We start from the raw sequence: 11,775 nt of genomic DNA, 5'->3' as shown, positions 1-11,775 counted from the left end.
CTTTCAGCTATTTTTTGACATTCTTAATTATAGGTACCTACTTCAACGATTAATATGTTTTGTGATATCTTGGTGTAAATTTTAAGATACCTGCTCCTAAAAATTATAATTCATTCAGCATGAATTCTTCTCTGTTTGAAGCGCAAGAAAAAAAAATTAATGTTCACTCGTAAGCAAACCTAACCAATCAATGCGATCATTTGAAACAACCCTTAGGTTGAGCTTAAACACAATCCCTAGGGAAGACCTATCTACTTCTTAGATTCGCGAATGTCTGGCGAATTACCGCCTCGCCGTTCGCTTTTCGGTATTAAAAAAAAAATATATTAAGCACTATGAAAAGTACTGGAGAACTTATATATTTGAACATTAAAGAACAAAGTATATAAGGTAAAACAAAGGAACAAAAAGGCAAAAAATAAGTAAAAGCACAGGGGGATATCCCTATGATACCCTACCATTCCTATACCCCTCGGTACCAGGCACGAGAGCAGCCGAGAGCAGGAGCACCCTCACTCCATACCTACCCTGAGGTGTAGGTACAAGGTCAAGATACCTATTCCGTAGCTAGCGGATAGGTATCTCATGAGCTGCATACATAACTCGCAAGCATACATACACAGACTGAATTTTGACACACAGAACACTCGCGATGTAAGCCACAAATTGTAGCTTACATATCCCTACCTAACAACATCCCTATACAGGGTGTCCAGAAATATCGAGGACCCTAAAAAAGTTTTCTACTAAAATACTTTGGTTGGTCACAGTGAATGATAATAATGATAGCACATGATTGGTTGTTGGACTGGAGAGATAACATTCCACCAATCATATGCATCTATTTCACGTTGCCAACCTATATTTTTAATGAAAAACTTTCTTTGGGGTACTCGATATTTCTGGGCACCCTGTATAGGGATGTTGTTAGGTAGGGATATGTAAGCTACAGGAACGAGGTCTGTTAGGTAGGTGCACGGTTCTAAAAATTCACAGAAAGTACTTTTATTCCACCTAAGAGGAAATAAAAGTGTACTTTTTCTCGCCTTACATGTCTATTCTTGATTTAATATAAATTATATAATGTATTATTAATTGAAAAAAAAACTGGTGCAAAAAACTTATCTAACAAAATTTCCAAAACATTCAATATAATGTAAGTTGCATTAAAATAATTATTTCAACTAATTAAATTCAACTTCATTAACCTTAAAGGAGGGGCTATACTGAACTTAACCGTAAACTTATTCCCTTATATATAACTTAAGAATAAGACTGGTTTATACTGAATTTAATGTACGTCAACATAAAAGTTGTCTTTGTTTAACTTCTAGGGTTAAGTTTAAGTTTACTGTTAAGTTCAGTATAATAGCCCCTTAATATGTAATTAAAATTCATTATAAATTGCATTATCAATACCTGCCTACTTGAGTATTAAAAAAAAAAAAAAAAAAAATGGTGCAAAAAACTTGTCTAACAAAATTTCCAAAACATTCAATATACCTAATGTAAGTTGCATCAAAATAATTATTTCAACTAATTAAATTCAACTTCATTAATCTTAATATGTAATTATAATTCATTATAAATTGTATTATTAATACCTACCTACTTGAGTATTGAAAAAAAAAAAAAATGGTGCAAAAAACTTGTCTAACAAAATTTCCAAAACATTCAATATAATGTAAGTTGCATTAAAATAATTATTTCAACTAATTAAATTCAACTTCAATAACCTTAATAATTATAATTCATTTATTCAATACAGGCATATAAACGCACAATTATACCACCAATACTAGACGCGAAAAGTGCGTTTTTATGAGCGACTAAATGAAACGAAAATAATGTTCACATTATTGTCCTAGGAAAATAATGAACATTCATTACGTGGTCGCACTGCTCGAATCCTATTGTTTGGGATGACGCGGAAGGTGACAAAGTCCGATTATTACGGGGAAAAAATTGTAGCAGAAACAGGAGATCCACCACCTCCCCCTCCCTCCACGCCCTAAGCTTGTTTTCCTTTTATCATTTCGGCTACGCACTTTATCTGCGAGTACGCACTACGCATACTTCGGTTGTCGTGTCGACTCATAAAAACGCTTCTTCACGTCTAAACATTGATGGTATAATTGTGTATATTTATATGCATGTATTGAATAAAATACATTACACACACAAGTTCAAAAAATGTGGGTGATTATAAACTCGTACGCGAATTGCAGTCCTCGCCTTCGGCTCGTCCTGCAATTCGCACTCGTTTATAATCACCCACATTATTGAACTTGGTATGTAATATACTATTAAAATGGTGCAAAAAAATTATTTAACAGAATTTCCCAAACATTCAATTCAATGTAAGTTGCATTAAAATGATTATTTCAACTAAATGTAAGCATTACTGATATTAAAGAGAAAAGAAATGATGCAAAATTTATAGCTAATAAAATTTTCAAAACATTCAATATGCATATCCCATACTTTTAAGTTGCATTAAACTGATTAATCTCAACTAAGTAGTACATTTAATTAAATTCAACTTTATTAATAATAATTCATTAAACATTAATTATTTTGTGTCTTGATTTACTATAAATTATATTATCATTTTAAAAAACAATTAGTGCAAAAAAATTAATAAAATTTTCAAAACATTCAATATAAATTGCATAGAAGTGTTGGCAAAATTGGAATCGTAACCGTAACGAACTATGTTCGGTAACTTTTAAGTTTTATTTTTTATTAAAAATGAATTTCGGTTTCGCGATATATATATTGTTGGTTACGTATAAAATGGTTTTTAGTTCTTTTCGTAAAATCGCGTAAACTGTTGGCTGTTAAATTATCGTTGTTTTTTCGTTATTTTCGTTAGTTACTAAGTTAGTTCGCGTTAATATTATTCTTGTCGTCGTAAAGTAAAGTCATCGAGCTTTTTGCTCAGTCTCATTTGTCTGGTTTATTGATCGTTAGGTCAATGACCGTTAACAATAAATATTTATTTATTTTTTGTTGAAGTTTGTTTTCGTTTTGTCGAATGTTAGGCAAGTTTAATATTGTTGTAAGTCAGATTAATCGATTGAGTATCGATTTATCGTTCAAGAAGTTTCGCAATAAAATAAAACTGCTCAAAATTTAAACACAACTCTTTTATTCAAATAGGTAATTATTGTTCTTAAAATTCATCAAAATAGGTAGTGAAAAAAAAAAGTTGGTGAGTTTATTCCCAAAACACAGAACATGATCGAATTGATTCCCACCTCGTTTTTATGTACGAATTGAATCAAATTTTGTTTCTTCTCATGTGCGAATCGAATTTGAAACAGCATGGAAAATGCCAAACTTTTACTGACCAAACTCTATATTAAACACGATTTTGCATGACGTTACTGTTTATTTAGTTGAAGTGTACGAAGTATTCGCACTTGAGAATACATCCTGTTAATTGTATCAGGAAACACGGATAAATTCACCGGGAGTATTCCACAAACGATGATTCCCAGAGGTCGTTGAAGAATGGAGAGAAATGTTAGAACAAGCCGGCGGTCTTTTGGTTCCAAATAGTACCACGGACTGGAGTAAACTTCGGCTGCGATGAGATCATTCTGAAAGATGGAAAATCAATGTTATTAAATTTAATGATTTTTGTGAAGAGAAAGACACCTGATTATAGATAATTATGTAACTCTATGGATAGGTACCATTTCTCCAAACTTTTCTCCCACAAAACAGTATAAAAACCAGCATAATGCTACTCCACAAACTATTATGATGCCAGGTAACGTAAGCAGAAGTATATCAACTACATCTTCTTTGTCGAATATCTACCATTTAAAATAAAAATGAAAGTTATTTATTTATGCAAAGAAATAAAATAGGTAGGTGGTAGGCATCTAAATCCATACAAGATAGCCTAACTCTCGTATTACATAATATGTATGTACTATAATAGACATACCGAGCTGAAAAGAAATGCCGACACTGTTGCTGTCAATGATAATATCATGAATCCTGATGAGAATACGTATTTAATTCTTCCACTGTACATTCTTGCAGTACTGAAATACAATACAAGCAGAGGTGAAGCAAGCTCCATGCGAATAAGACTCTGACTGTTTAGAAGAGAGTCCTTCAAAATCAAAAGCCAAATTCACTTCATTTATGCCATCTGTTCATCTCATCAGGTAGATAAAAAGTCATAGGTATAGTCCGGCATATGACAATAGGAGAAATAGCACCCCCCCCCCGATCCTCCGGGACAACTTTTTTCTTAAAGGGGACATCCTAAGGAACATTTTAAAGCAAACTTGCCAAAAAAAAAGTTGGCCTTACTTACAAAATGCCGGCCATTTTGATTGACAGGTCAGCCGAAATCGCAGATTTTGCCTTTTAACATAGGACTTGCACGAACTTTTTCAAACTTTACAAAAGTAGATCGAAAGATCATGCAAAAATTCATCACCTGTCAAAATTTCAAGTGCTAAAGTGCGTTTTTCGATTTTTGGTGAATTTTTGAAAATCGAATTTAGGCCAAAAATGAGGGAAAAAATCAAAATTTTATCAAATTGACCGAGCTAGAAAGCTGAAATTTGGGATATACCCTGATTTCGACATGCCAAATCGATTGGAAACGGTTTCGACCCGTTTTGAGCAGTTCTGGAGCCTCCAGTCGATCTTTGAAACTCGAAATTCCCACAAAATTCCATCAAATTGGAGTTGTAAAGCTAAAATTTATTGTAAAAACTAATTTCAATACGCTACGAAGTAAGGTGCACTGGGGCAAGTCAGAATGATTTTTCGCAATTTCAACTTTGACCAGCTGTTACTCCCCTTCTAATGAACCAATATGGATCAAATTTATTATGTATGTAGGTTCCCATAAGGGTTCTTAACCTATGGTGAAAATTTGAGCGCGATTGACACAGTAGCTTTCGCTCAGCGGAATAAAATATAAACTGTTCTAAATTACTCCAATTGGGGGAAGTCAGAACAGGCTAAACTTTGCAGAGGCGTAGATCACAAACGGAGCGTCCTAGAAAAATTGCATAGAAACAAAATTGTAGAGAATTTAATTCTCTTTGAGATTACTCTCATCAGATTTTCACTAGGACGCACGGTTCGTCCGCTATATGCGAAAAACTAAGAAATAGAAAGTCTGTATTTTAGACCAAATTCAAAATAAGTTCAAAACAACAACAAAATACAATTGAACCAAGGACATCTAAAATGAAACTCAATCGCGAAAATTTTTATGCCGTGATGAAGTAGGGGTAGTACCCTCAAGTCACCTTTAGTGGCACTTCGCCAGATATAAACCTCTAGGCGCTAGAGCAAGTTTTCTAACTTACCCCGAATTCCAACTTCCCCCAGTGCACCTTACTGCAGATGAATTTCAAGTCGTTTTGGAGCCTCCGGCGACTTTTTGAAAATTCCTGAAACCTCCAGCAGATTTTTGAAACTTTAAATTTTCACAAAATTTCATCAAATGGAGATGGAAAGCTGAATAATTTACTCTACACTCCAATTTTAACACCTTCTGAAGACGACTTCAGGTGGGTTCAAGTAATTTTAGGGCCTCCAGTGACTTTTTTTGAAAATTACTGGAGCTTTCAGCAGATTTTTGTAACTTTAAATTTTCACAAAATTTCATCAAATGGAGATGTAAAGCTGAAATTTACTCTACACTCCAATTTTAACACCCTCTGAAGACGACTTCAGGTGGTTTCAAGTCATTTTAGGGCCTCCAGCGACTTTTTGGTAAATTACTGGAGCCTCCAGTAGATTTTTGAAACTTGAAATTTCCCCAACATTAATTTATCAAATAGTTGGCAAGCTGAAATTTACTTCGCAGACTACATGGTGGTTTCAAATGGTTTTGAAGCTTCCAGCTACTTTTAGGAAATTTCAATTTTCCAAAAAAACATCATACAACCTTTCAAAAAGTTGCTGGAGGCTCCAAAACGATTTGAAATTCACCAGCAGTCAACTTCGTAGAGTATTGAAATTAGTTTGCAGAATAAATTTCGACTTTCCATCTCAGTTTGATGAAATTTTGGGGAAATTTCAAGTTTCAAAAATCTACTGGAGGCTCCAGTAATTTTCAAAAAAGTCACTGGAGGCCCTAAAATTACTTGAACCCACCTGAAGTCGTCTTCAGAAGGTGTTAAAATGGAGTGTAGAGTTAATTTCAGCTTTCCATCTCCATTTGATGAAATTTTGTTTCAAAAATCTGCTGGAGGTTTCAGGAATTTTCAAAAAGTCGCTGGAGGCTCCAAAACGACTTGAAATTCATCTGCAGTACTTCGTAGCGTATTGAAATTAGTTTGCAGAATAAATTTTAGCTTTTCAACTCCAATTTGATGGAATTTTGTGGGAATTTCGAGTTTCAAAAATCGACTGGAGGCTCCAGAACTGCTCAAAACGGGTCGAAACCGTTTCCAATCGATTTGGCATGTCGAAATCAGGGTATATCCCAAATTTCAGCTTTCTCGGTCAATTTGATAAAATTTTGATTTTTTCCCTCATTTTTGGTCTAAATTCGATTTTCAAAAATTCACCAAAAATCGAAAAACGCACTTTAGCACTTGAAATTTTGACAGGTGATAAATTTTTGCATGATCTTTCGATCTACTTTTGTAAAGTTTGAAAAAGTTCGTGCAAGTCCTATGTTAAAACGCAAAATCTGCGATTTCGGCTGACCTGTCAATCAAATTGGCCGCCATTTTGTGAGTAAGGCCAACTTTTTTTTTTGGCAAGTTTGCTTTAAAATGTTCCTTAGGATGTCCCCTTTAAGAAAAAAGTTGTCCCGGAGGATCGGCGTGGGGGGGTGCAATTACTCCTATTGTCATATGCCGGACTAGTATATAGGTATATAGATGAGCCTAATATACTCACGAGAGTAGTTGTTGGTGATGTTTTATCACTTGTGTCAAATCCGTGATATATTGATCGATTGCTAAAGCTTTTCTGATTTTCATTTCGTGAATTTTGCTTAAACTGCTCGGTATACGTTTTTCTTCAAAAGCGATTTCCAACTGCCTGATATCCTCCATTGTTTTAAAAACAGTGTGCGAAGTACTTCGCATTTTTTGAGCCAAAAACACAAAACTGTTGTATATATCGATACCGAGTAGGAAAAGCAAAATAGGAAACGTCACAAAAATAATGAGCTCCGGTGCGATGGTCACTAGTTGAAAAAGATTAATGAGAAATCGTAATTGAGGACTCTTTTCAAATGGCACGTACATAGGATAACGAATAATGACGTAATTATCGTTGCTTTCGAAATTTTCATAGGAGTATCCCAGCATAATCGCAATCACAATTCCACTCAGTATCATGATAACTGTATCGACCAATTTTTTCAAGTGTAAGGTTTTCAGTGACGACGTGCAAATTGTCTCCAAGGGAGTCCATTGTGCCAATTCAACGACCGACGTATCATGGTCATTTTGGCTCAAAAAAGCAAATAATTTCCACAGGAAATCTCTCATCACATAAATCCAAACATACGCCACAATTTTACTGATAATTCCGGCCATAAGGGGGGCAGGTACCAACATAGCGTAGTAATCAATAATCGGTGCATTAATAAAATAAAATATCGACGATGCGTAAACCGAAATAAAACAAAAGATATTGTAGAATATCCAAACTTTCCTGAAGTTCTTACGAACGTTAGGGTCGAAACAAAATCCTCCTGATAGGCAATACAATGCGAAGGCTACTCCGCTTATTTCGTTTCGATCTTCTCGATTATATTGTTCGGTGAGAAACCATTTTTCCATTTTTTTTCTGGCTTTGGTAAGATTCTTCGACATTTTGAATTAGACACAAAACAAAAACACTAACAACGATACAGCCGAATTATTTTCAACGTGATCTCACTTCAAATATGTCTGTTTCACTGTACATTTGTCGAGGCAATTTCTATAGTCTTCAGTAAAGAGAAATTACATTTTAAATAAGTTATGGACGTAAGTTATACAAAATTTTTATAAGGCAAGTAAGTAGGCACCTAGGTATACGTCTCAAATGACTTTGGAAATTAGTAAGTAGCCACGGATGAATTTTAAACATCATCTACGCATCACATAAACCAAGGACAATAGGTAGATACCTAATTTTTTTCTTGGTAATAATACGTAGGTACCTATCTAATCGTTTGTAAAATCAATATCGGGTTATGTTACAATATTGTGAAATTTTTGAGGAAAAATCTCGATGAAATTACAGATTGACTGAATATTAACAAATTTATAGCTAACTTCTTTAGCACCTGAAATTTTGGTTATGGAAGATTTAGAATACTATCTTCTGATTTAGCTTTGTTTTCGTTCTGATTGGCGAGTGCCGCAAGTCAGAAGATGGTTCTCCTGTGAGGAAAAATTTGAAAAAATTAACTTACGACGAAAGTATTTATAAATGTTTCAACGGAGAATTTTTCGGACCAGACAATGAAAAATCGAAAAAGCAGTAAGATAGAGTCCGAGGTATAGTTTCAAAAAATTTCCCCGACCAGAAAAATTTTGATTTTTTTAAAAATTTTGTCTTCGCATAAACGTAATAAGGTACTTATTTTGGCCAAAAAAAGAACCGTGTTCCCTTGATAATTTGCTCAAATATAGATAAATTAAACAGGTTGAGAATAAGCAAAAACCCTTTCTGTTCTCACCAATTCAAATACAAAACTGTTTTTTAGATGGGAGGGAGATGCTGACGGCTCCAGAATAGCTCAAAATTGTCAAATTCGGATCCGGGGGGGTTAATTTTAGGCCAAATACAGTCAGAAGTACAAATTTCAAAAAATGTTGATTTTTTTGAAATTTTTCTTTGCAAATGTGGTATTCTGGCCAAAAAAAAGAACTATGTCTGCCTGTAAATTGGGTCAAATACGGATAAAAAAGCTTTCAACAGGTTGAGAATGAGCAACGACTTGATTTTTAGCAGCCCTAATTGATTTCCAAGCCTTCTGGAGAAATTTTATAATACTGGAAAAATCGAAAATCGCGCTGAAAATTCCAGAATGGCTAGAAATTGTGAAATGCGGATTCGAAATATTCGTGCAAATTTCACGAATGTCCTTCTAACATAAAAATTGTGATCTTTCGAATTCACCTCATATAATATTTCCGGTTAAAAAAAACGCACTCATCGACGTTCCAAGTGGAAATCGGTTCAAATGTGAATAAACACTGTAAACAGGTTGAGAATGAGAATCAAGTCGATTTTCAGCGTTCCAATTTGATTTCCAAGCTTTTTGGAGCAATTAGAGCCTCTAATAAAATGTTAAGATTTTGTTAAATTAGGTTTCGAGATAGTTGATTTTGGAAATCGCCATAATTTTCGCTGATTAATATACGAATACCGCTGAAAATGGTCGATTTTAAGTTTTCAAAAATTCGCCAAAAATTGAAAAATCATTTTGAAAAGCTGAAATTTTGATTATTTGAGAAGTTCCCTGGTAAAAAACACAATGCAGCCACGCACGTCAGACTTTGTATTCAATATGTTGCGCATTCATTGCATTTCAGGGGTAAACAAAACAAAATTTCTCTTTTTTTGATAAATTAAGCAAACATCGGGTTATTTTCTCCGATTAGTCCCTGTTTGTCAAATATACTTCGAGAAAAACTTCATTTGAAAGAAACTGAACGAGTAGTAGTTCGCACTTATAATTTTTATTCAATAAATCAATAGGAACCTAAGTAGGTTCACAAATGATAAAGATAATAGTCATTCACTATATAGATAAATAATTTTTAAGCAAATTTGCGATTCTATAATAATACCCAAGTATAGAATTCGATTCATACACGATACTCCATTATTTTTGAGATACTGAAGTAGAAATGAATAGGTACCGAGAAACGTAGGTAGGTAAGTATTTCAATTGTACAAGCGTTTAGGAGTCTTTCACATGTAAACAGGATGTTAAATTTCTTATGAAAGGATAAGATACCGTGGGTAGTATTCGTTTTTTAAAAAATAATTGTAGACAGATAAGTACTTAGGTATGGTTTTATGATCACAATAATAATATACCTACCTATACCAAATAGCATTACTTTTTACCTCATAACTTTCACTGTCGACAGTCGATTAACCACAAACAAAATTTTACAATAAAAGCCAGTATAACTTGATGCAAAATGCTGACTAAATTAATACATACAGAAAAAAAAAAAAAAAATTGAACAATGTTAAAATTCAACGTACGTAATTAGTACATATTACACAATAATTACGTATTTCTATACTTGCGTTACTTATAGAAATTATTCAAAAGGTGCAATTAAATTAATATAGTCCGGCATATTATGACAATAGGAGTAATTGCACCCCCCCCCCCGCCGATCCTCCGGGACAACTTTTTTCTTAAAGGGGACATCCTAAGGAACATTTTAAAGCAAACTTGCCAAAAACAAAGGTTGGCCTTACTTACAAAATGGCGGCCATTTTGATTGACAGGTCAGCCGAAATCGCAGATTTTGCGTTTTAACATAGGACTTTCACGAACTTTTTCAAACTTTACAAAGGTAGATCGAAAGATCATGCAAAAATTTATCACCTGTCAAAATTTCAAGTGCTAAAGTGCGTTATTCGATTTTTGGTGAATTTTTGAAAATCGAACTTAGGCCAAAAATGAGGGAAAAATCAAAATTTTACCAAATTGACCAAGAAAGCTGAAATTTGGGATATACCCTATTTTCGACATGCCAAATCGATTGGAAACGGTTTCGACCCGTTTTGAGCAGTTCTGGAGCCCCCAGCAGATTTTTGAAACTCGAAATTCCCACAAAATTTCATCAAATTGGAGTTGTAAAGCTAAAATTTATTCTAAAAACTAATTTCAATACGCTACGAAGTACTGCAGGTGAATTTCAAGTCGTTTTGGATCCTCCAGCAACTTTTTGAAAATTCCTGAAGCCTCCAGCAGATTTTTGAAACTTTAAATTTTCACAAAATTTCATCAAATGGAGATGGAAAGCTGAAATTTACTCTACACTCCAATTTTAACACCCTCTGAAGACGACTTCAGGTGGGTTCAAGTCATTTTAGGGCCTCCAGTGACTTTTTTGAAAATTACTGGAGCCTCCAGTAGATTTTTGAAACTTGAAATTTCCCCAACAATAATTTATCAAATAGAGTTGGCAAGCTGAAATTTACTTCGCAGACTACACGGTGGTTTCAAATGGTTTTGAAGCTTCCAGCTACTTTTAGGAAATTTCAATTTTACAAAAAAACGTCATACAACCTTTCAAAAAGTTGCTGGAGGCTACAAAACGACTTGAAATTTACCAGCAGTCAACTTCGTAGCGCATTGAAATTAGTTTGCAGAATGAATTTTGACTCTCCATCTTAGTTTGGTGAAATTTTGGGGAAATTTAAAGTTTCAAAAATTAACTGGAGGCTCCAGTAATTTTCAAAAAAGTCGCTGGAGGCCCTAAAATGACTTGAACCCACCTGAAGTCGTCTTCAGAGGGTGTTAAAATTAGAGTGTAGAGTAAATTTCAGCTTTCCATCTCGATTTGATGAAATTTTGTGAAAATTTAAAGTTTCAAAAATCTGCTGGAGGCTCCAGTAATTTTCAAAAAAAGTCACTGGAGGCCCTGAAATTACTTGAACCCACCTGGAGTCGTCTTCAGAAGGGTGTTAAAATTGGAGTGTAGAGTAAATTTCAGCTTTCTGTTACAAAAATGAATGAAAATGTTTTCATTTTTTGTCAAAATTTAGTCTCGTATTTTGTTCGTCCTGTTAGAATTACGCGGCTAT

This window comes from Planococcus citri, chromosome 5, assembly GCF_950023065.1.
Source record: "Planococcus citri chromosome 5, ihPlaCitr1.1, whole genome shotgun sequence".
NCBI lineage: Eukaryota > Metazoa > Arthropoda > Insecta > Hemiptera > Pseudococcidae > Planococcus > Planococcus citri.
Note: the sequence above shows the minus strand (reverse complement) of the source record.